Below are 27,273 nucleotides of genomic sequence, written 5' to 3'. Positions count from 1 at the left end.
CAGTGAGCTGGCATATGAGTGGACAGGGAGGTAGACAAAAGCGAGACGGGGAAAAATAAGGGATGCAGAAAGTGTGGACCAGATAAACACTTGTCTATTTTTAACATAGGCCTAAGAATTTCCCTAGCCTTCATTTCTAGTAAAAAGTGTCTTGTCTAGAACCGATAAGCAGTTCTTTTAGCAGCTAGAATTTCAGATACTCCACCCTCTGTGTTGCTGCTGACAGTGTCGCTGCCATACAGGTCCAGGGTTTTGGGGTCATGGCTTAAGGCCAATTCATGCCTCTGCATCAAACCTACACAGTAGACAAAACATATGTCCTGAGCTGACACAAACCTTATGCTTGTAACCTATGCTGTAGCCTGACATGAACCTTCCCAGAAATGAATCTATATGTTGTGTCAATGCAAACCGCAATGATTTTTGTCAGACAAACATGATTCAAGTTGAACCTAGGATGTTCAGAAATCCTCTTCTCCACACAAAGTGTGTAAGTGTAAGTGGGTAAATGTGTGAAAATGTACACAAGTGTGAGTGAATAAGAAACTGTGTGAATATGTGAAACTGTACACAGGTGTAACTGGGTGAGTGTATGAAATTTGTTTTGTTGGAATAATGTGCTAGAGCTCATCCTCTGAGCTTGTATATGTATTATGTGATTAAATATTTCATGAGAAACTGACCAGCTGAAATGTTTAAAAATTCAGTCTCAGTTTTGCAAGGATTTACAAAGCAAGATTTATAATAGCACAAATCATACAGCACACAATGAATTTGACATTAACTGCCGTAGATTCTAATTTGCTGTTTACTCTGATCTGTCTTGTGTTGCTGGACAAGTCTGAAATGGAACCAAGGCTATCTCGTCCATTTGGCCTCGAACACCTCAGATGCTCTATACTTTAATTGAGCTTCATACAGTGAAAGTTGCTGCTACTAAACCTGCTCCTGCTGTTTCACAGTGGGGGAGGTTTTGAAGGGTCAGCTTCATAGCTGTCTACCAAAGAAGCTTCCAGCAGAAACAGCGGCTTTAATCTACACCTGCTAACCTACATGGCTAATCCTGTGAAAGAGTAAAGCCTGCACCACAGGAACATGGAACAACTTCCAGCAATGTCCATGCAACAGGAAAGTGTTGTTGTCCATGATTTATGTTGGAATTTGATGAAAATGAATATATTGGTTTAATAATGTTTTTACACTATAAAACTAGGACTTCTCAAGTGTGTTAATTATGCACTAGGTCTGTAGGACATTTTGCCAAATGTGGGTCACCTGATCTGAAACAGCACCACAAAGTTCCAGCCTACAGAAATCAATGTCGGAAGTGTTGTTGACCAATTACCACATGGAAAGGGAATCTCATTTGCAAAGGCAGGGCATTCATAGCGTTTGGAATGATGGGTACGATCAATAAAGTGTGGTCACACGGAGCTCCTGGTGTGAGAACTCTGATGATGAAATGGTACGCTGGGAAACATTAAAGAGATTTTGCTGGTAAAAATGTTTTCTCTATTTTTCCTCTAGACAGAGTGTCACGCCCTCATCCTGTCGTGTCTGTTTTCCCTGACATGTGCTCTCTTAGCACATGGCTCTGTTTGTTGTTGTCCATGTCTCCGCCTTAGTCCCGCCTTTGTTCCGCCTCCTCGTCTGTGTCTCATTTGTTACCCTGCCCTCTCATTATCTGCCTCAGGTGCGTCTCGTCTGTGTTTAATATTTAAGTCCCCTTGTATCACTTCCTCTTGTCTGTCATTCGTTCTTGTACTGTTTCGGTCCATGTTATCAAGTCTGTCATGTTATCAAGTCTGTCTGTCGCCGCTGATTCTCCGTCATTGTTTTCCATGACGTCGTTTTGTGTCGTTTCCAAGTCTAGTCTGTCTCTGCTGTTCTTTGTTTCGTTTGCTCCGTCTTGATTTGTTTTTCAGTCATCGTGTTTCCTTTCTTTTGTAGTCTGTTTTGTATGGTTCTGTTTTGTTTAATTAAAACTTTGTTGTGTTTTAGCGTGTGTCCACCTCCGTCAGTCCGCCCTCCGCGAGTCCCTGAAAGAATGACCGACCATTTAAAGGACGCAGCTAGCACAGAGAATCCGTTTAACAGGGCTGTGAAATGGAGTAGCCGGCTCCGGCAGATACACGCCAGTGTAGCTCAGCGCCTTCAGGAGGAGTTGACTTATGGACAGAGTGACTACTCCAGCATGAATCGAAGGAGCCAGCGAAAGAAGCGTGCTGGAGTCTCCCCCTCGCTGGTGGATTACCCCCTCAGGTCCGGGGAAATTTTTTTGGGGGGTTAAGGATAGGGGCTGTTAGCCTCCAACCTCAGGACAACAGAGGTGAGGCTAACAGGGGCGCACCTCTGGGGGATCCATAGTTGAAGAAATCCCTCAAGAGTGCGCCTATCAGACCCCCTAAACCCTTAAGAACTCCAGTACAGGACCTCCGTGGACGTCATGGCAGGGCCCCCTGCCTCCATGGATGTCGCTGCAATCCCTCCTGACCTCCAGGGGAAGCTTGCAAGCCTCTTGGCACGTCTGGAGGTCTCCGTGAAGGCGGCATCCGCCGTTCCTGTCCCTGTGAAGGCGGCTTCCACAGCCGCTCCTGTCTCCGTGAAGGCAGCCACCCAGGCCGCTCCTGTCTCCGTGAAGGCTTCCCCCCGCCGCTCCTGTCCCAGCGAAGGCGGCTTCCCCCCGCCGCTCCTGTCCCAGTGAAGGCGGCGTCCCCCGCCGCTCCATGTCGTGTCCGTAGGTCGGCCCCCAGGACTTCGGGGTCGATCCCCAGAACTGTGCCCAGGCTGGTTCCTCAGACTTCCCCACAGACATTTGCCAGTCCTGGTCATCCCCCAGTTGTTTTTGTTCCTCTGTCTGTTCCTGTCCTGGTTCCTGTCTCTGTACTGGTCCCTGTACCTCTGTCTGCTTTTGTCTCTGTTCCTGTCCCTGTCACTGTGTTCGTTCCTGTCCCCGTAAACGTCCTGGTCCCTGTTCCCCTGCCAAGTCCTGTTTCCTGTTAATCCAGTCCAGTCCCTGTTTCAACCCTCTGTCCTGTCTCAAGTCCAGTCTCCTGTCCATTCCCAGCACACAGTCCCGTCACCTGTCCTGCCTCATGTCCATCCAGTGTTCAGTCACTTGTCTTGTCTCCCTTCCGGTCCACTGTCCTGTCCCCTGTTCTGTCACCTTCTTCTGTCCAGCCTTCTGTCTCTAGTCCCGTTCTGTCCCCAGTCTTGTCTCCATTGTCTATGCCTGTCCAGTCTCGATCCCCGTCCAGTATGCTGCCCAATGTTCAACACCCTGTCTTGTCACATGCCCCTGTCCAATTTTCTGTCTCTAGTTCTGTCTTGTCTCCGTTTCTGTCCTCTGTCTTATCCCAAGTCTCTTCTCCTGTAGCCCCGCTTTGTCAGTCTCCTGTCCTGTCCCGAGTCCAGTCTCCTATATCCGGTCCTGTCAAGTCCCCAGCTCCATTTCCTGTGTCTGTTCCCGTCTTGTCACCCGTTGGTTAGTTGTCTTGTCTGGGTCTGTCTCGTTTTCCGTGCTCACTCCTGCGCCAGCTCCGGGGGGTCTAGGTGTACGAGCCCCGGGAGTTGCGCATTCAGAAGGGGGCATCTGTCACGCCCTCATCCTGTTGTGTCTGTTTTCCCTGCAATGTGCTCTCTTAGCACATGGCTCTGTTTGTTGTTGTCCATGTCTCCGCCTTAGTCCCGCCTTTGTTCTGCCTCCTCGTCTGTGTCTCATTTGTTACCCTGCCTTCTCATTATCTGTCTCAGGTGCGTCTCGTCTGTGTTTAGTATTTAAGTCCCCTTGTATCACTTCCTCTTGTCGTTCATTTGTTCTTGTACTGTTTTGGTCAAGTCTGTCATGTTATCAAGTCTGTCTGTCGCCGCTGATTCTCCGTCATTGTTTTCCATGTCGTCGTTTTGTGTCGTTTCCAAGTCTAGTCTGTCTCTGCTGTTCTTCGTTTCGTTTCCTCTGTCTTGATTTGTTTTTCAGTCATCATGTTTCCTTTCTTTTGTAGTCTGTTTTGTATGGTTCTGTTTTGTTTAATTAAAAGTTTGTTGTGTTTTAGCGTGTGCGTCCACCTCCGTCAGTCCGCCCTCCGCGAGTCCCTGACACAGAGCTTCGTTACACGAGAGAGATTTGCTTTAATTCAAAAGCATTTGTGGCAATTTGCCAGTAACTGAGTTTTGCCAGGGCATAATTTTGTGGTGTAACCTTGCCTTCTGGTTGAAGTTTAACTTTACGCGAATTAGGAGTGAAGCAATGTGGCCATTACCAATAAGAATTCAGCAATCAGCAGTGGGGTATCTCCACCAGTGTGCAATAGTACAATTCTTTTTGGTAACTAAATAGTAATTTCTGCTAGAAATGGAAGAAGAAAATCATTTTTCTCTGTGTCAAATTTTACATATATTTGCATGTGTGATATTAGTGTGTATAATTATTAGTGGAGAAGCATATCTAAAACTGTCTTGATTTTGGATGAGTTTGACACATTAACAGCCAAAAAAGTTTGCACTAAACGGCCAAAAATGGATTGTATCTACAAGCCAGTAAAACTGCACTGTGCACTTCAGCAATTGTTTAGCATCATTTAAACCATGGCAACCAAAGTTCAGCTTGAGTTTCGAAACAGGTTAACAGTAAGTGTGAAGTTGTATTGAGTCCTCTTCATCTATTGTTGTAGTTTTTGGTTGTAGAAACCAGAGTTTACAGACTTACATTACATTACATTATATTAAATTACATTTCTCAACTGTAGAGACTACAGACTACAGAGAAACTGTAGAGTGTTTCCAGACCTACATCAAATTGCCTGAGTAAACACACTGATGAATCCAGAGTTCCCTCATTTTCCTCAACTGTAGACACTGTTTTTTGAGACTCTCATTATATTGCAATACTGTAGACATTTCTGTTTCTGGACTCCCATCATTTTATTGAACTGGAGGCCGCAGTGTTTTCAAACTTCTGTTACATTCATTGACTGCACAGGGTTGAGCTTCCTACTGTCTGTGACCTTGTATGCCAGTGTGCCGGAGGACTGGCTCCATTCAGCCAGCCTACTCAGGCTGTATTAAAAGTTTCTAGGGGCTTAAGCTCTGGGGTATCACTCTTCAAAGCAAGACACAGAGCAGCCTGAGCCAAGGGCTTCATAAGACCATGTTCCTGAGGATTTAGATAGCACCTGTATCACTGCAGTGTCACTCAAACCGAGTTCAGCCAAGATGCTTTCATCAGTCTGTCAATTATGGGGCGATGCTGGGGGCATCCAGGGACAGATGTTATAGCCCAGATGATACTGATATTGGACCACAACATTTGATGTCAGAGCCAAGCTGATTGCATGCTGTTTTTAGGACATATTCTGTGTCCTCTCTTCCTTAAAAATCAATAAGAAGCAAATTAACCAAAGCACCAGCAAAGAGCAAATTCCCCCTGAGATTTTATATGATGAATTGTTTTAATAGATTTTGCACTGCTCTGCATTAGCAACAGAAAAAGTCCTAGAGAACAGAGCAGTCCCAGAATCAGTGAATGGGGTTGGTGTCCACGTAGGGAAGACCCGAACTGTGGATTCTGGAACAGAAGTGCTCTGCTTTTCTGAGTTCCTAAAACCTGCTTTGGGTGAAACACAAGAAACACAAAAATGTTCATGTCTAGATTTTTTCTCCTGGAGCTCTCTCCCCTTTCCTGTTGGAGATTTTAAGCATCCCTCTCACCGCCCCTTAATTATTTTCATCTTTGAAGTCTGGCCATGTCTCTTTGTTAACCTCAACCACATATCTTGTGTCCCTTGGCATACTAGATTGTAGTGTGGACCACTGGATGTTTTGGATTACCAGGATGGGTTGTGGCATGTGCACGTCCCATGACAGGTGTTTTCTTTACAGTGAACAGAGTACATCACATTTAAATCATCTGGTTATTCCTGTTTAAAAATTGTTTCAGCATTAGACCCATTAAAGAATATATAACCTCACTGGACAGAAAATGAGTCACCTGTGATGGGAACATACCAATAGCATAGAGGTATGTGATAGCTATGATTTGATTTGGCAGGGACTGGGCAAGTTCCTGGAGGTGGGAGACATCAATATTCAGCACATAAAAGAATAACACACTTATGCCAGATTTCATGAATGAAGATTTCATGAGTCCCAACGATCTTCAAGACAGTTCAAATCTGATGACAGTCTGGAATATTTGTGAATATTTCTGAATCTTGCCAATGAATCACATTTATAGTCCTGTGAATGGGAGGACTATCATCTTGGAATACAGGGATAGGAATGTTCCTCGTTAAGATGATGAGCAAAAGCCAAGACACAATTGTCCAGCAGCTCAATGTGCTAATGTGCAAAATCACTACTCGTAATGGTTCTGAAGGCAGTGCTGCTTTTGAGGCCAAACAAATGTAACTGGTTACCAGCCAATGCACACATGCTCAATGTAAGCAAAGTTACAATAAAATGCTTTAATATTTTAAATTACATTTGTGGTTCAAATTTCCTTTATAGTATATTCTTTTGTACACCCTAAGGTGTCATACACTCAGCCTTGAGCAACAAGAGGCTGAAATTACTACCACACAGTAAATTCACCAGTGTTAAGTCAAGACTTTTAGTGTTAAATTAACACTATTAGGGTACTAATTTAACACTCTCAGTGTTAAGTTAACACTAATAGTGTTTATTTAACACTGGTGAATTTACTGTGCACCTTAACCTCACAAGGTGACTGTTTTTCTCTCCTTATTATGAGAAAGTTATGTGTTCAGTGCATGTACACATTAATGTGGCCACAATATGTGACATAAAACAACCCATTCCGTTTTTCAGATTGAAATAGGTTTTTCTGCTGCTTCTTATATAGAATGCACACATTTCCTTGTCACTGTCACATCACTGGACCTGCATCTATGTAAGAGCACAAAGACAACTTTAATCAGATCTAAACAAACACAACAAGCACTGAGAAACAAAAAAAGTACTCAGTTGTACTGATTAAATTTGACTGTAATGAGAACAGACAAAAACAAAATGTGCAAAAGGCTAAAATCGTTACTGCTGTGTGCCTTGCGTTTGGAATAAACAGAGGCTTGCTCTCAACAGGTGCTGAGAGGGCTGTTTAGAGAGGGGTGTTTGATCCATGTTCTATTTTGAGCAAAAAATGTCACAGATGTTTTATTAAGACCCCAAAATGTGTTCTCTTGTGGAGAAGCGGGACAATATGTCCCATTTAAGATTTTATCAAAAAGAGCCTCTTAAAAACACTGCTTAAAATGGTTTGAGATTACAGCAGGTGTGACAGGAACATCCCTACTTCTGTTTGCAAAGAAAAAAGCACAACAGAAGGTGCTCATTAAAAAGTTAGTTCAGTGAAAACAATGAAACAACTTCTAGCTGCTAGCTTTAAGTTTCAGTTAGGTGTTAGCCACGTTAACATTTTCACTGCTGTGAAATAAACAGAAGCTAGTGTTTGTGTGAAAGGAACGATTCTGTTATTTGCAGAATGGACTGAAAGAGAGATATCTAGCAATGATTATTCCTCCTCTGCCTTGGTGGCCCTGTATTTCTTTCTGTCTTTTTCTCTCTCTCCCCTCTCCCACATCCTCTCTGTCCCTCCATATTCCTTCCTCCCTCCCTCCCTCTCTCTCTCTCTCTCTCTCCTCCCACACTCACCGCTAGCTAGAGGCTAGCTCATGGAGCATTAGTCATATAGCCGAAGCTCATACAGCAGCTCTTCATTAGTAACTTCAGGGATTTGCAGGTTTTCTGCTGCAGTTTTCTCTGGCCCAATCAAAACCGCATGAAATCCCTGAGAACTGAGGTCTTCAAGTGTTTCTTGCAAAACCTACATACTTTTTCTCATGCACATTTTTCTCACACACATTGCAGCTAAAATATAATGATTTTCATAAATGGATTTATGTAATAAGTTTGTGTGAAATACCAAACCCACAACTAATAAATCCTCCTCTCTCCCTTTCTGGTGATGAAAAGCTTTTCATCCCACCCCCACACTGTCACCTCCCCTCTTCCATTTCTCCTGAACAGTGGGACTGTTCTGCTGTGTCTCCATCCTACCTATTAGTCTGTCTATCTAGTCCTCTTTCTCTCTTTCTCTCTCTCTCTCACTCACTCACTCTTTTACTCAATCTCATTCTTTTTTGTCTCTCTAGTTTTCTCTCAGTATCACTCCTCCTCTATATGTCTAACTAATTCTCATATTTCACTACCATCGTGACCCTGAACTGCATAAGTGTTTATAGAAAATGAATGGATGGATGAATTAATTAATTTATTTATTAAGTCATAAATTAACGTTTCACCAATTCTGTCTCTGTCTCATTGATTATCAGGTCCCTAGATCCCTAGTTCTGTCTCTGTCCCACTGCTTCTATCTATCTGTCTCTCAAGTATACACATTGTTTCTCTGCCTCGCATTACTATTCTCACTGTCCTTTCTCTGATTTACTACTTCTCTCTCCTTGTGTTTTTATTTTTCTGTTTATACCCCTCATTCCATTACATTTTTGTCTGAACTCCAAACCCACCACCAAAACCACCACACCCCAATAAACCCTCTTCTCATTAGTTTTTTATATTGTAATATGGGATGTTATTGTATTTGAGACAGGTTCATTAAAATCGTCCATTAGTAGTATATATCCTACACCTTCTGTCAAACACCTCTGTGAATGATTTATGACCCCTGATTTATGACCTAGGTGACAGGTCAGTACAGGATGTCCTTATATGGGCTTTCCCTCACACCCCCCCCCCCCCCCAACATGTGGGGTGGGTTGTGCTTGCATGTGGCATTTAAAATGATCCTGGTGGATTTCTATGGTTAAGCGATTTTTAAAATGTCTACAGCGTGTGTAAATCAGTCTCTTTTAAGAGAATCTACAGTTACACCAACTATTAGTTCTGAAACCAACTTTGCTTTTGCGCCAAGGAAGAAACAGCGTGGTAAAGCATTTGGTAGCAGCCCTCGCGAATATTTTAGGGGTGTTAAAATTAACCTGTTTGATTCTCTGGCTTATGATGTTTGTGGGATGGTCAAAAGTGGATCAACGCCTTCCAGTGATGTCTGTTAAAAGAAACATAAGCCGGCACTGAAACCACACGAAGTCAAGACACGAACAACATGCAAGCCATCATGTTTGAGGACATTCTTCCAGCAGAACATCCCGACACCCATGGACCTATGTGGTGTGGAAATTATCGACTGTCGGACATTGAATATACGCCAATTGACACGGGTCGTGGGTTTGTAAACTACAGCTATGGTGAATCGACGGCGGTTGCCAAAGCGGTATCAGACAACAGTTTGTTGGGTCAATATGGTGGTGATCTCAGTTGTGTGGACATTGCGAACCCGCATGTTTTTCGACAAGACCCGGTGGATGGTTTGGCAACGTTGATGGCTAGACAACTGACAATCGCTGAAGCTCCTGAAGACAATGCTATATCTGCTCCGATTGATGTGGTGGACTGGCAAGTAAGCTCTACGGCGCTAAAACTGATAAAGTCTACTGTCGTTGTAATCCTACAACACATCATAAACAACAAGCTGAAGGAAACATGTCTTGGTTGTGAAGTGGATCACCCTAGTCTACTTCGACATTTGTGTCTGTTTGAACCTGATATCTTCTTTTTTGAAAAATACTATAAAGATATAACAAGGACATTGTTCACGCCCGCCTCAAAACACGCCATAGCTGGGCTTCTAAAGTGTTTTGGAATAGAACTACCCCTTCTAAAAATTCAAGGATGTGTTGAAACAGTCGTCTGTGAATTACAATGCGAGCCGTACATTGTGGAAAATCTGCAGGAACTAAGAGAAAGCCTGATTGATCAAACGTCTGAACAGTTTGTCAGCGACGCCGTTGACTGTTGGGAAGGTGATTCAAAGACTTGCAGAGCTGTTTAAGTGAAAATGGGGATAGTTTGCGGACACCAAAGTCTGTCAAAGTGTGTGCTGAAACACCGTGTGAACTGCGAATTGACACGTTTGTTGTATAAATGTATTGTCGATAGTGTGGATGATTTTACACTCATTAATAGCGTGCATGATGTCAATGTTAAACGTTTACAAAATTTCAAGAATCAAATGAATATTGTTAAATCAACATCGCATGATTGGTGTAATTTGACACAGTTATCTATAGATTCTGACGAATCAACCCTTGTGACTATTAGTAAATTACTGTCGCTCATGCCTAAGAGTGAAAATGCGGTAAAAATTGGTTATGTGCTTTGTCTATGTACATATATAATAGACATTTGTGTGATAAAACTTTCAACAAAGAAACCAATTGATGTTTGTAAAGTGATTGAAACATTTGTTGAATATCTAGTTGAGAAAAATGTAGATGTGTGTGCAAACTTTTTAGATTTCATCGATGCATTGTGAATAAAACAGTCAAACAAACAAATCTGGGGGCATTATTTTCAACAATGTCATCTATCGACACATCAAATCTTATGAGAACGGTATATTACACGCCATCTAATTCTGGTTCATTAGGCGGTAAAAATCGTTTGAAACGGGTTGTTTTAGAGAATACAGGATTGTGTCTGTCTGATCAACAGGTTTCAGACTGGTTAGCTGGAGAGGATGCATACACACTCCACAAACCCATACGACATAATTACAAAAGAAACCGGGTTATAGTATATGGCATTGACGTATTCTAGGGAAAATGACGGATATAAATATATGTTGACATGTATTGACGTGTTCAGCAAATATGCGTGGGCTCGACTGTTAAAAAATAAGTCGGGTATTGAAGTCTCAAAGGCATTTGCGAACAAATTAGAAGAAGGCAGAGTTCCTCAAAAGTTACAGACTGACAGGGGTAAAGAGTTTTTCAACAAACATTTTCAAAATTTAGTATCGAAAAACAAAATCAAACATTTTGCTACAGGTAGTGAGCTAAAAGCCAGTGTCATAGAGCGGTTTAATAGAACGCTAAAAAGTCGTATGTGGCGTTATCTAACAGCTGTAAACTCCAAAAGGTACATTGATGTTTTACAAGGTATTATGAGCGGTTACAACAATAGTTACCACCGTAGTATCAAAACCAAGCCAGCTGATGTGACGAAAGAAAACGAATCTAGCGTGTTTAAAACGTTGTATGGTGTGAGAAACAAATTAGACAAGAAAACCATATTTAAGTACAAGATTGGTGACGTTGTGCGTATTTCTAAAGTCAGGGGTCCGTTTACAAAGGGATATGAGGAGAACTATACACAGGAGTTTTTCACTATATCAGACTGTATCCAACGACAACCACCCGTTTATAAATTGAAAGATTATGACGGTGACATTATACACGGCCGTTTCTATGAAGAAGAGTTGCAAAAAATCCGCATGTCTACAGAAAAAGCATTCAAAGTTGAAAAAATTTTGGATAAAAAAAAACAGAGTAAAAAAACAATGGTTTTAGAGAAATGGTTAGGTTGGCCGTCAAAATTTAACAGCTGGGTTCCTGAAAATGATGTTGTGGACATACAAAGGCCTTAAAAGGTGTTGTACTTTGTGAACTAGTTCATTTACATCAAAGGACAAATATGGGGGACAATGGTTTTTGCGTCACACTGCCGAGCAATTCGTCTATGTCGGTGTACCCCGATAATCAAATTTCTAATTACAGAACAAAACTAGAGAAACCAATCGATCTAAAAGGTGACTGGGAAGTAGGGGTGATAGAGTTTCAATACCCACGAACGTGGACAACCTTTTGTGAGCTAGATGCCACATTTAGCGTAATTGATAAAAAATCGGGCAAAACAACACAAATAACTCTACCTACAGAGTATTATAACCATATACCGGCATTAGTTGCTGAGATTAATATCCATCTAGCAGACCATTCAATAGGTCTTGTTTATGACCAAATAAGTCACAGGTTGTTTATTAAGACGTTATCTGATATCGGTTTGATATTTAATGGTAAACTAGCCATCATCTTGGGTTTTAAACCGGGTGTGATACTAGAGTGTGCAGTTAAAACAAATGACCCGAATGTCATACAGAAAGAGTACGCGCCACACCCTGTCGACATCTATGGTGGTTTCTACTCAATGTTTGTTTACACAGACATTGTTGATTACCAACTAATTGGAGACAGTTTTGTACCCCTGTTAAGATGTGTACATATATCAGGGAACAACCATGATATTGTCACAGTTAGATACAGTAAGCCACACTATGTGTCGACAACAAAATCACAGATAAACGATATCGCTATAGAAGTGAAAATCGATCAGAACCAGCATGTAAATTTTTCTTATGGGAAAGTGGTTGTAAAGCTACACTTGAGACCTGTAAAACAAGGAATTAGGTTTTGAAATGGAATCTTTCAACAGACTGGCCATGGATCCTGAACGTTACGTTTCTTACTATCAAAGTCAGGCCGGAGGCCACATGCCCGGCTATACAGGTAGCCCAACAATGTATGGTGCGGGATTTGGTGGGATTTTTAGAAATTTATTCAGAATGGCTATACCGAATTCAGAATGGCTATAACCTGACGGAAGCAACATTGATGACGGAGCCGCTGAGGGGTTGATAAACTATCCTGGAGCTACAATATTTTAACAGGTCAACGTGTCCCTAGGAGACAGGCTGGTATCACAGAGTTCAAGTACCTACCCATACCGTAGCATGATAGAATGTCTCGGCAACTATGGTGGGGACACCCTGGAAACTGTCTTCTCTGCAGGCCTCTTTTATCTGGACACTGCAGGGCATATGGATGAAACAAACCCCGCAAGGAACAATCGCGGTTTGGCAAAGAGGGCCGCATTTACAAACGCTAGTAATGTGGTAGAACTGCTGACCCCGATTCATAGCGACATATTTTTTCAGGAGAAATTGATACTTAACGGTGTTGATATAAAAATTCGCATGACACGTAATATGAATGATTTCTGTCTAATGCGGCATGACGCATTAGCATACAAAGTGAATATTCTCTCTGCATCATTATTTGTCAAAAAAGTATCTGTGTCACCAATTGTAAGGTTGGGACATGCCCAGACATTGTTGTCAACAACGGCTAAATACCCCATTGACAGAGTGTGTCTAAAAAATTTTTCCATACCCGCTGGAACACGTGTTTCTAACCAAGAAAATTTGTTCTTGGGGACTCTACCTAAGTCTATGATAATAGCCATGGTTGATAATGACGCATTCACAGGCGCCTATAATAAAAACCCCTTCGCGTTTAAACATTACAACTTGGAGTTTCTTGCGGTCTATTTAGACGGCCAACAATTTCCAGCCAATCCACACCAACCCGATTTCCACACTGGTTCTGCCGTGCGCGAATTCTTCCAGTTAGCGCTTGCATCTGGAAGACATCTAAAAAACCAGGCATTGCCAATTGATAGGCAGGATTTCCTACAGGGCTACACTCTGTATACGTTTAATCTCACACCTGATGAAGAATGTGGTCAACATGTGTCTTTGGTCAAATCAGGTAATATTAGACTGGAGGCCCGTTTCAGACAGCCGCTCCCGCATACTGTAAATTTGGTTGTGTATGCTGTTTTTGACAGCATCATTGAAATCTCTAACCGAAGACAAGTTTTAGTGGATTTTTACTAATGAATACGTTGTAGCTGTCTGCTGTAATGGACAAAGTGGCTGTTAACACACATTTTCTCGGTGTGTTAGCATGTGACCAATTACCAACAAATGGTATATGGAAATTACCTGTGACGGCTATTGTCAATACACACTCATCTGATCTTCCTGGCGAATATTGGCTTGCTATCTACATAAGTGAAGACCGTGTCGGGTGTTTTTTTTGACAGTTTTGGAAAGGCACCTACTTATGACAAGTTCCCTAAAATTATTAGTGATTTCCTTAAAACAACATGCACGACTTTGAGGTATTCTACCAGACAAGTTCAAGATTTTACATCAACCACATGCGGTCAACATTGTGTGTTTTTTACCACATGGTTAGACTGTGTAATTATGAAGAAGTGATGTCAAAATATGGTATTAATTTAACAAAAAATTACAATATGGTTTCAGCCTTTGTGAAAAATTTGTATCCGTGTGTTTGTAAGAACAGGTTGTTTATTTGTATACAACATGTTCAAAAAGGAGAGATGTTTATTGTATAACCCTGTGTAGTGTAAAGCTGTCGAATAAAAACACTGATTTTCAAAAAGATTTTCAACTCTGGTTCGTTTATTTACAAATATACATGTAACAATAATAAAACAACAAATGAAAGTTTTTCAAACAATGTGAAAAATATTCAAAACAATCAAGTAAACAACACAATCACACATCAGATAAAATAAAATAAAATATATAACAATTAGAAGTTTAACCAAACACTTCTGTCTAAAACGGGGAGAGAAATCTGGGGTGTTCAACACTCTTAACCGGCGATTGCAAAGTGTCTTTCACTGGTGTAGCATAATCAGCAGACTTTTTATTTTTTAACAAATTAATTTTTTGTCTGACAAACTTATTTGGTATGGTAGAAAGAGGGATGTTTAAAACAGCAAAAGCCTCTAGAAACTCGCTCCACCCCTGAGGTCTACGATCATCGCTAACATGGTGTGCGGCGGTGATGCTTTTCACCAAGTCCAGAATATGTGACCCTGGAATTGTACGTCCATTTAAGACAAATTCTCCTAATTCATTCCAGGAAGACACATCTTTTGATTTAGACATTGTATCTAAAACATACTGAACATTCTGGTTGCTTTGCGAAGATACATTTCTAAGAACATCATCGGTTATGGAATGTTTCTTACCAGTCTGATCGACAACATTTATTTCCTTATTAACAGTATCCGCAGGCGGCAATGACAATGTTAAAGTATTGGTCTCCATATCACCATGTTTAGCGATGGTTAAATATCTCTGTAAGACGGATGTATAAAGTTTGGCCTTCTCGTGGGGGTCGAGATCCCTCCTGGCCAAAATATCTCTGATCGACATGTCCAAATCATTTTCTACAATTTGTCTGACAGCGCCCCGACTGTTATCACCCTTTAACTTATCCAACTGGTGCTGAGGTACCAAAAATAATTTTTCAGCGTACTCCATGTCTTCAGTTTTATCTCCCTGCTATCAAGCTTGCTATAAATGGTAAAGCAACGCTTAACAATGGTAAAAGAAAGCCGCCTTTCTGATTAATTATTTTCTTTTTCCGTGAAACACCAACCTTATTATCTGCAATAAATTTAATATCAGACTTCTTCTTCTTTAACTCACGATATTGTGTTGATGTGAGAGGTACGGTGCCATTAAGAACATTAAGGGCAACCTCACACAGAGTTAAGATAAGTTCATTAGACGCCGTTTGTAAAATAGCACGTCTCTGTGCTGGTGTGGCTTTAAATAAAACTTTAAGAAGCGGTAGGTTTCTATATAGTCTGTCCGACATACTGATCTATCTGCGTATTTTCGGAATGTAAACAACAGGCGTGTTTGAAAGCAGAGCTGTTCTGAGACGGAAGTTTTCAGGAGTCTTTGCTTTATAATCAATTAAAAGGTGCCCGAACGGCTTGCTAACAGCGTTTTGAAAACATTCCATAAAAAATTTGGTGTTGCCGGGGTACATCTGTCTACCTAATACACAAACCTGATTGTTGTCTCTAGGATTTTTAAATAATATGAGATAGTTTGTGTTCAAACTAATTGTCCTACTAGACTTTCCTTGAAAAAACAAATTTTGCATTAAGTAAATGGCACTTAAATTTCTGTGATGTACATACTGTGTAAACACCTTTTCCACTTCGGCATTATTGCTGGCGTCTTTCATAACATCATCAATTATTAACAAATTATTTCTGTTAAGCGGTAAAAGTGTGTCGTCACATAGCAACGTTGGTATCCCTTGAACAAAAATAATATTTCTTATCTTTAACATTTCATCATAAAGGGGTTGCCAGCAGTCATAAATGTATACTATGTTTTCTATTTTATTTGAAATCAACTCATCAGAACGCTCAATCAACTGTTTTACAAAAAACGTTTTTCCGGAATTTGATGGTCCACTTATTACACACGAAAATGGGTGTTGTAATCTAAAATCAAACCCGTCAACATCTATCACACCTCGACCGTCTTTAGTACAAGTGTTGAAAAATCAGGCAACAGGACACGTTTGTTGTACGCAACTTTAAACCGCTTCACTACTGATTTGTTTTTCAGCGTGAGGTTCTTTTTATTTCTCACAATGCCATCAGCGCGAGCAAGTATGTGTCGGCTAGTATCGCGATTCGTCACATAATTATCAACAAGGTCAATAAGTGTTTTCAGAATTTAGCGTAATGCCCTTTGCTTTCATGCATGTTTGACCGCCAGCTGTAAGATAACCGTACGTCTTAGGACCTCCCGAGCAAAACTCTGTAATGTAATCACCACCACCAATCTCGTCTGTCAAATCGCCTAAATAAGGCCCCAGAGGGGGTTCCCAATCACCTTCACGAGAAACAAAAATAACACTGTCAGTGTCGCTATACAATAATCTGTCTCCCAATTTATCCATTAGATTATACAATTCTAAACGAACGTGCGCTGTTGTAAATGCACCGAGGAATACATTAATATCACGTGTTGGACAGTTGTCTCCAGCCGAATAGCACCACTGAATCAATGCTGTGGTGTTGGACACAAATGAAAAGTGTTTAACCTCATATCCGTCACCAAAGATGTGTTGTGAAAACTGTTCAGGGTCCGTTAACACTTCAGACACGGGCAGGTTTTCCCTCATTGAAAAACGGCCCCACAAGCTGTTTAACAACAATTTGTTAATAGAGCGACGCGCCTGGTTAAGGCATATCTTGTCAGGATTCAGTTTGATATTTTCCTTTTCAAAGTAATCCCTGATGTATTCTGCCCTCTCTTCCTCTGTGACAGCATGTGCTGGATAACCACTGGCCTCCTGCTTGTACTGTAAAAACGTCTTTACATACTCGCAGAACAACATCTCTGAACTGTCTGGGAAATGCCAAACTTCATGGATTTTTGCAACTACATACCCTTTCTCAACAGCCTTCACTAGTTCAATACTGACCCATGACCCCGTTATAGATCTCTCTTCATCACTATGCATACACGAACGCAACTGGTTTTCGTGCTCGGCACATGTGCGGCACAGCGGGAACATTAACTTTCCATTACAACGGTATGGTAAAACAGGGTGGAGGAGTTTTCTTGGCGGATATACTGTTGCCTTGACTAGACCATAGTAATCCTCAAGAGGTTGAAAGTCTTTGAAAAATATTTGGGGGTGCCCTACCGGGTATTTCTTCCGGGCCTGGCAGAATGGGTACAAGCTGGTGAAGTCCAAATATCAAATTTTCTCACCCTCCTTTGCTTTGTAATACAAATTATACACATTTGTTCGACCACCAAAAAGTGCGTCTCTTGGTTTGAGCCCTTCAGGAGCTGTGTAATTAGAAATGAACGTGACAACATCCAAATCATCCCTCTTAGCAGATGCCCACTGACATTCCCACATCACTTCAACTTCTAGACCATATGCTCGAACAAGCGTCTCCACCTTGGTATCAAACCGCATTCGCAAATCACCATACAAGACCTTTGACATAGGATGGCTCTGGTTCGGGTTGTAACGACATTCATGACCATGATGCATGCAACAATTTAATTCTAAAGCTTTTCGCACACCATCTTTTTCATAACAACCGTCCACATAATATGCGCCAAACTTCATTTCCCCGTGAGTTAAAGCGTGGTACACATCAACATCTCTTACATGCTTAACATACTCAAGCCATTCAATAGAGACGTTAGAGAATGTCTTGTGCTGGTTAATGTATGCGTTGTTGTGTGTCAGCGCCAGCGTGTCTTTTGGTATACAACATGATGCTAATGTCGTATAATTAAACGGTTCTAGCTTTGTGCACTGAATGAATTCTTCGCGATATTTGATACATGCTTCGCGCAGTAAAACAACGTCATTCCTGCCGTAAACATACAACTCCTTTTGGAAGTCAAAAACACCGTTTGAGACTGTGTCGTACCATTCGTCAAACTCTTTTTTGTCTTTGTCGTTCATAGTGTCATAACCATAAAAACACTTTTCAGGGTATGGCCCCACATAGTTCTCATTTTGTTTTAAATTGAATTTGTGTGGGAAATGTCCTTTCTCGGAGCATGTTAGATTTAAGGCTGATGTTGTTTTAGCCAAACGCATTGGAATGAATGAATATGAGTCTACGTAACATTGTTTGTATGTTTCATCATACATGAAGATCAGTCTACACCCCATCATGGTGATTTTGACAGCGACACCCACACTAGAAAAATATTCCAATAATAGAAAATTGTCAAAACCGGCTACATTGTGTGCTAACCATGTGTACCCTTGATATTTGAGCTGTCTAAACTTTCTCATAAGCCTTTCTATGCTGTCAGACCCTTCTGCAGTGAATTCTGTACCATTATATGTAATAGCGCAGACAAAATTAGCTTCATGCTTTCCATTTTCAAAGCGTGTCTCAAAGTCAAAAAAGATGTAGGAATTACTGGGTTCTTTTATTTTGATCGGCTGTATGTAACATTCATGTGTGGTGTCCGATATTAAATCTTCACCACAATGAACACAACGACCCGACACACACTTGTGGGGTTTTGGTTTTATTAAACTTACGTGATAACGATGGCCACATTTTTTTGCAATACTTAGTTAGATTGCATGAGGATGCTATCACCCCTGTAGTAGACTGTTGTTTCTGTTTCTTATGCTGCTCATAACAATAGACAGACTTGCAGTAACGCGAACAGTCATCACAATATTTCACACGCCTGTAGCCCGTATAACAAAACGCGCAAACATGCGGCACCCCCATGAACGCTTTCAAATTTTTTACCAAATAATAATGACCGTCATGGAGGTACAGAAACGCTATCTTGGTATGTGGTTTTTCTTTGGTTTGGTACTTTTCTAATTTACCCGAACGACTCTTGTGGAACACAACTATTTTAATACCATACTTATATTCAAAACGACCAATATCATTAAAACCTACTCTATGGTCACGTGTGTAGCCAATGTTTATCTGTATCTGTTCGGCTATAGGTTCTAATGTGTTATGTGGTACATGCGGATTCAGAAAAAGAGCAATGCAGATTGCAAAACACAGATTAGTTGAGATGTTTGTTGGGCAGAAAAGATTCAGTCTGTTCCTTTTGATCACCTGATCGTGTGCTAGGTCACGCACCTTACGACGAACACCACCATTTTTACCCACGACTATCGAGACAGTCAGCGCCAAATTCTCATCCGTTTTAATACTGTTGTTACTCTGCATAACCCTTTCAATAGCGTCTGAAAATCTGTCTACACTGTAACCGTCCCTTGAAGACAACACCGTGTTTACATCAGATGTTAAACTACTACCTCTTAGGGTGATGTCGATAACACCACCATCACCAGCCAAGACACAATTTCTGACAACAGTCTGTGGATGGCGCGTCATGTAAATTCAGCATCCAGTGAAGCACAGCGCTGTTAAACCGATTCCTAGACACTATGGTATAATCGTCTACAACACCACCATTTCTCACCAATTCTGCTATATTACCGTCAGATAAACCAAAGTTAGGAGCTGTTGGGTCAAATGCTGAATGTCCAGGTGTCGTCACACCGCTACCTGTTTGTTCATTGTTTATGTGTTGTGTGTTATTTTGAATATCATTTTCTAGGTCTGCTATAGCCATGTCACATTCTTCGATAAGACAGCGTAGTTTTTCACTTGGAGACAACCGCCCCCAAGCATCATATGTTGTGTCATCACATGCAAAATCTGTTGATTGTTCGCCACTACTATCATATCTACAACGCTTAACCGGTTGTGTATGTGATGTTTGCCTTGTGTTTGTTAACCATTCATCTGGTGTAGTTTGTAATAAGCCATGTGCGTTACTACTGTTATCGCTGTCTTGTATGTCTATGTCTTGCTGATTACTAATCTCGTCAATAGCCATGTCACACTCGTCAATAAGACAACGCATTTTTTCACTCGGAGACAACTGTTTCCACGTTTCATATATTGGGTCATCACGCGCAAAATCTGTAGATGTCATGACTGTTTAGACCTATTTGCTTTTCGATACACAAATTATTGGTTTTTAAATGTCAATGGTTTAAAATAATGCTATTACTTTTGAATGTGCGTTAATGATTTGTTTTATTTAACACATACTTGAAAAATCAACACAAATAATAATAATAATAACAATTATAATATTAACTATTATCTACAAGAAAAGACGGTCCTGCAACAGGGATCTGTGTTGATTTTTTTAAATGCAAAAGTCTGTTTAATTTATACAACAATTCTAACGCTGTTTTACTGTGCGCAACCTGTTTCTTACACAAACCAAGAATATCCTTAACTAAATTAGTATTAGCTGTTTGTTCTTTACACAAGGCTTCAATACATTCAACCTGTTTCTGAATAATATTGTCACGCCTGCGGTTTAAAGCAGCCTATCTACGCTGTTCAATAGAGATTTTAGCGATGTCCTGCGACATCTGTCTCATCAACGTTATAATCGCAACAGGGTAGTTAGCGCAATTACAACCCCCCACCTGGTTTTGTTGTTGTTGTTGTTGTTGATGTTGTTGTTCGTGATTTTGATTGGATTTTATTTCATCCGTAACAGAGTCCCCAGGTTCGATCAAAGCATCATTTAACACATCATTCGGCACAACAGCAGCAGCGTTGTCCTCCTTTACTGTAAAGCTGTTATCATTCCATGTTTTAATTAACACATCAGACCATCCAGCGGCGCACAGACCAGGATCAACACAATCCTCATACACCGACAGATCAAAAATGTCCAAATCTATGAATAGATCATATAATGAAACACTCGTTAACACGCAAACATCATGTTATAAATAATACAAATAATATTTAATTGTGTTTTTATTACCGTTTGTTTTGTGGATATCGTCCAATCTAAGACGTTTACCACTACTTGAGCGCGATGTTTGAGCACCACCAGATCCAAAACTATCACGTTTTCCTTGTGGAACAGGCACCCTGATGTCCCTTGGGACGCTTTGATTAGATCGGGAAGGACTGCTTGTTAAACACGGCGTAAATGTTTGCGGCGCTTGGTCGTTGCTGGCGTACGTAGCATCCAACGGTTCAACAGCAGCAGAGGTGCCGGGAACAACTTCAAACCCTGGCGGTGTTAAGAGATTTGTTGCTTCAACCAAATGGGTCAACCCTACTACAGAGAACATATAAATTACACACTATTGCGCCACACAATCAAAATATAACACCATGAGTTATAAGATGTATCAGACAACCTACCAAGAGGATTTAAATACCCCGTAGCATCCACAGTTTCTGAAGAAAATGAAAAAAATAATCTCATGAATAACAACTAAAATCAAAAAGACACATAAAATAATAAGGAGCAGAATCATACCTTCACAAAGTTGTGATAAACCTTCAATACTCCTAATGGCATGGATTGTTTCTAACTCAGATATACCTAGACAAGATAAACCCTGTTAAGTGGGTAAGAAAATATTATATCACCGAAATTCTGACAAAAAATTAGGTAGAAATCTGTAGTTTAACACTTACCGAGAATGTAGGACGCCATTACTACTTCCAAATAGTGTCTGAACGGCGTCTAAATTGTATCGGTATAGGGTTTGTCACACAGGATTTAAGTTAACTATATATACATGGGCTTTGGGGTGTCAGGGTGGGTGTAGTTGTGAGGGGAAGCCCATATAAGGACATCCTGTACTGACCTGTCACCTAGGTCATAAATCAGGGGTCATAAATCAAGGAGTCATAAATCATTCACAGAGGTGTTTGACAGAAGGTGTAGGATATATACTACTTCCATTCAAAATTGCCAATTTTATTAGCTGCTTCTTGAAAACTCCCAAAATGCTGGTAGTAACATAGAACAAGGGTTACCAGGTGGTATAATAGCATCAGTCTGCGGTCACAAGCATTGCCAGGTTGAGGCTTGCATTATTCAGTGACACTGTGCATCAAAGGTGTGAGAAAAGGTGTTGTTTTTAAAAAGCTTGGCAGAAAATGCTCTTATATTAGCTCACATGCATGTACTCTGCATAGCAACATGCACAGACAGTATGGAGATGGCTTTTGGAAATCCTAAACTGTGCATCATTTTGGCACTGGAGTCATTTCAGAAGCCACTGGCCAGACAAAGCCATTCTGGATTTAATAACGGCTGTGGGTTTGGTTTATAGCTGCAGACTTGATATATTCATCAAAACCATCTACTGTAAAAATGAAACGTGGATATATATGGATTTGCACTGGTAACTCCACTTGCAGCTAAACTCTAATTGCACATGACAACGCTGGTTACACCCCATTTCATGCAGTTAATTCTACAGGCAGCATGGATAAGCAGTTTTCACAGTGTTAAATAATCCAATAATATGGTTCTGAGATGGACTCATGTATTTAACCTGTGTATTTAAGATGTATTTGCCCTGTGTAAGCTGCTGGGTTGAGGAACACACTTCCTTTAAACTAAAAGTCTTTTGGAACATGTTCAAATTGTCTTGAACTAACCCCAGATGAGCTTTTTGGTCAAATAAAATGGCAAGTTCCTGCACAGCAGTCTCCCAATCATGTCAGACATTTGCATTTTGTGACGCAATTCAGAGTTTCTCCTCGTAACTCTGTTATACCATTTCTCTTTGTTGAGCTGTTAGTGATCAATGAGGTCTGAAAATGCCCCTAAAACAAGCAACATTTCTGCTGAGATTAAAATGCATGGGAAAACTACAGCTTTCTGTTGTAGAAAAAGATGTCCATCATGCAATAAACAAACAAATTAAATCATTCATTCATTATCTGTAACCGCTTATCCAGTTCAGGGTCGCGGTGGGTCCAGAGCCTACCTGGAATCATTGGGTGCAAGGCAGGAATACACCCTGGAGGGGGCACCAGTCCTTCACAGGGCAACACAGACACACACACATTCACTCACACCTACGGACACTTTGGAGTCGCCAATCCACCTACCAACGTGTGTTTTTTGGACTGTGGGAGGAAACCGGAGCACCCAGAGGAAACCCACGTGGACACGGGGAGAACACACCAACTCCACACAGACAGTCAGACAGGTCCCTGGAGCTGTGTGACCGTGCCACCCCAAACTAAATCAAATATATATAAAATAAAATTTGCGGGGTCAAGATAGGTATTACATTTTGCATGATTTTATGGTTGCTCTAGTTGTGGTTCAGTCTTGGTTAAAATTAAGTGGACTCCATTAATTCCAGCAGCTGGAGTCAAGATTCAGATTTGAATCAATAGTCATTTGAAGAACAATTTATTGTTATCATAATTTATTAAAATCATATTTTTTTAAAGACAAACTATAACAAGTGGTGTGATAATCACTATAAAATTGATAAACTTAAATCAATAATTGTACACCCATAAATGGCAGACAGCCACTAAAAGTGTCCATGGGGGTCAGGTCAGAATAATTTTTAGTTCTTTAAATAATCATTCATTGGACGGTCTTCTCAAGCAAGGGTTTTCAAACTGTGGGGAATACTGGGCTAGGGGACATGAGGTTACAAGGTTTTAAACTTCAAACACTCAAAAGATAAATATAATATTGGGTGTATCTGTCCTGACAGTCCTTGGCAAGCCATTTTTCACCCACTCTGGCTAATAGCACTTTTGGAAGAACTGTTAAGATAAGTTGCTGCAGTGTAGAATGATAAACAACTCCTGTTGTTGATAGGCTTAATTTAATATGATGGACAATGAAAAATGTGGGTGTGCTCTAGTGTTGCTGGGGCTGAATTCAGCACCAGGGCCAAGGCCAGAAATAAATGGATAGAGTCAGGACTGGGTCATGGTTTATCCACTGTTTGCAGTGAGTTCAGATCACAGTGATATATGATGCACATGTGGAAATCATGCAGTGTTCTGTCTGCCGCTGAACACAGAACACACAGACAGAGTACTTTTTTATTTCCCATTTCACAATGAAATGATCCAAAGACCCATTAAGGTTCTCTGGTCTTTAACCTGAAATGCCATCCATGGCAATTTAACAACCTGTAAATTGCCACATTCCTGTTCCAAATAGCAATAATGCTTTATGTGAGGTTCTGTGCTCTTCCTGAAGATTTTTTAGCTCCCACAGACACCCTGGATAATCACATTTCACACTGGATAATTTTTATTCTTTGGTTCCAGCTGGGAACTAATTTATCTGGTTTGAGAACAAATATATGTTGGTGGAAAACAGTTTCATGTTAAGTTCATGAACAGTTTTTGCTGTGGGTTTGAAACTCATGTCAGCTGTAACTGTGGTTTGTTGCACTCAGAGACATGGCTCATCTTGACTTGCAGGCTTCAATACCGAGAGTTTTATAAACCAAATGGAAGAGCAGGTAAAAAGAAAGGTATTTACAGTATTACAGTAAATTTAAAGAACATCCTGAATGGGTTATCTGGGTGTGTTTTTGGTACATTTTACTTTAAAAATATGGTCTCTAGTATACATTCATTCCACTTATCCAGTTCAGGGTCGGGGTGGGTCCGGAGCCTACCCGGAATCACTGGGCACAAGGCCGGAACACACCCTGGAGGGGGCATCAGTATCTCACAGGGCAACACATTCACTCACACACTCACACCTATAGACATGTTGGAGGAAATCCATGCAGATATGGGATGAACACACCAGACCATCAGCTCAAACCCACAGCCCCAGGCCCGTGGAGCTATGTGACAGTGACATGTATGTGTGTGGGAGGCATGTTTAATGTAAAGTGGGTGTGTGTCATTTTGCTCAAATACTGTTTCAAGTTCAACATTTCCACTTTCCTTATGTCCTTTACAAAACACAGCCTTTTACTTGAAGTGTACATCTGAGACAAAACCATACAGAACCCTTCCATCCTTTACAAAATAGCCATCCCTGTGGCCTGGGCTGTCACGTGGTCTGGATGTGATGAGTTCAACAGCACAGTACCTCTTGTGAAAGTTTTTCCATCTAAAAATTCAAAAATATGATGCACAAAGAAATGTCAGCAGAAGAAATGAGAAATGAATCATGCTACCATCCACTACACTCGTGAATAAACATCAGACAGTGACTCCATTATCAGGGGTGGCTGCGAAACAAGGTGGGGGTGAAGAGATTTGAGGTTTGGCTTTGATCAGAATAGTCTTTACAAAAGTCAATATCAAAAACAAGCTTATTATCATAAAGTCTGTTTAATGCTTATTTGTTCGGGCTTGCTGTTTTGGTCATAACCAACTTTTTCTTATTGTTTTGACAGGAAAGTAAATATATGTTGTGTGGTCTCTGACTTTTGCACAGTGCTGTACATAGGCACTAAAATACTAAAATAAATCTCAGGTGGTTTCCACCTTGTTCAACACTAAAAATGGTGATATTTGTGTGTTTTTGTGCCTTTTCCAATCCGATTTGTATGCACATATTCATAATTTGCAAAACATATAGCGTCTTTCTGCAGTGAGGTAAAAATAGCCTACATAAAAAGCTATACACTCCATGAAAGTTGGTTCCTAGAGCTGTGTGTCACTACCTGTTGCATCACCATGCCACCGGTATATACATTTCTAATTAATTGATGAATGAGCTGCTAATCAAATAGTGGACAATTATAAAGGGTATATTGTTTTGGTGTTAATATACATATAAGCATACTGTGGCCTGAGTATTATCATGATTCCCGGCTGGATCAAATGTCCCAGCCCGGGCCTGCATGTGACTGCAAGAGGTGTATTCTACTGTATGGAGGTGGATGTTTAGAGTTAAACCTCATGGAAGATATTTGATTGAACCAGGCCTCATCTAGTAGCCTCAGGTGCAGGACTACAATTCCAGTTTATAATTGAGCAGACTGCTTTTTTAATTCAGTGCAATGGCTTTGAATAATGTCACTTGGCTGACAGCACAGAAATTCTATTTAGCATCACTGCATATTCACTACTGAGACATTCCCCCACAACAAGCCAAATGATTAGCCAATGTTAGCTTGATGTAGAACTGTCATTAGCTCACTGAATGAGGTTTGTGTTTGTTTTGAATTTGAAGGATCTTGCTGCGTATGTGCCAGCTGAACAATGCCAAACATGTACATAATACAATCCCATCAAAATTGAGGATACAGTGATGTCATGTTGGTTTAAATCTTATGATGGTCTGCATAGTTGTTATCACAGGCATAACTTTGATTTGAAATGTATCGGGGGCAGGATTGCACTTCGGGTGTTGCATTCAGTTCAATAACATTTCACATCCATGGGCTGACCACATGATTTTAGTAATTTTTCCTGACCATAGACAGGGACCAGAAGAAGTTTTTCTCTTCTTCAAGGGTTAGAGCTAGTTCACTCTAGGCTTAAACCCACTTTTAACTTCAACTTTTCCACTGCAGTGAGCTACACTGATGTTATCTAAAGTTCTGCAGCAGTATAACATTTGTCTACTCCATACTGAATAACCATATTTTGCTTGATGACATGGTGTATTCTGATTGGTCCGTTGAACCTTTCAAAATGTTTAAATAAATGGTGCTTTATATTTCTCTCTATTCCAGTTCTTTCCTGTAGAAAAATAACTCTTGTAAACCCGTTCTTTTTCTACTGTAACAGCACAGAGCAACCTACAGGGTGGGTGTCCCTTTCAGGTCCTACTTCTAAATTTCCTCTGAGAAATTAATTGCTTTAATGTTTAGGTCTGGGATAAACAATGACCATTATTCTTAGAGCATTATTTTGCTGTAGAATAGAATGCATGATGAATTTAAAATCATTTTCTGTATTGATTTCTATTGTCATGTGTTATTTTGTTGTGGTAGTAAAGCAGTATCCTAGTTCTGGTGTGATGGGAAAATATAGGAATTTAATACTATTTATTTATATTGTCCACATTGACAATTTTATAGGAGACTGTAATGAAGGAGAAAGCGGTGTATGTAAATATTAAAATATTTTAAAATATGTGGTTTTCCTGGCATTTAAAGGGGTGGTACTTGTGGGGTGGACTACAGCGTAGTCTCTTCCATCATCTCCATCATGTTCATCACATTGTGCCTTGTTATAATCTATATGCCTGGAACTCAGGCACTGAAAAACTTTCCATGGTGCAAAGTGCGATTAAAATGCCTTAAATTTTTTATTTCGTTATTTTCCCCGTAATTACTTAATTGAAATTAACGCGTTAAAGTCCCACCCCTAATATATACATATATATAT

At 40.5% G+C, this 27,273-nt stretch overlaps 1 protein-coding gene across 1 annotated transcript in view; it reads left to right on the top strand.

The window, feature by feature from the left end:
* LOC136709612 (carbohydrate sulfotransferase 8-like) overlaps window positions 1-27,273 on the top strand; it is a 330,333-nt gene that overhangs the window by 186,207 nt on the left and 116,853 nt on the right. The gene's annotated exons all lie outside the window — the stretch shown is intronic.

The sequence above is a fragment of the Hoplias malabaricus genome, chromosome 11 (assembly GCF_029633855.1).
Source record: "Hoplias malabaricus isolate fHopMal1 chromosome 11, fHopMal1.hap1, whole genome shotgun sequence".
NCBI classification, from domain to species: Eukaryota; Metazoa; Chordata; class Actinopteri; order Characiformes; family Erythrinidae; genus Hoplias; species Hoplias malabaricus.
This window is presented reverse-complemented; position numbering and strand designations above follow the sequence as displayed.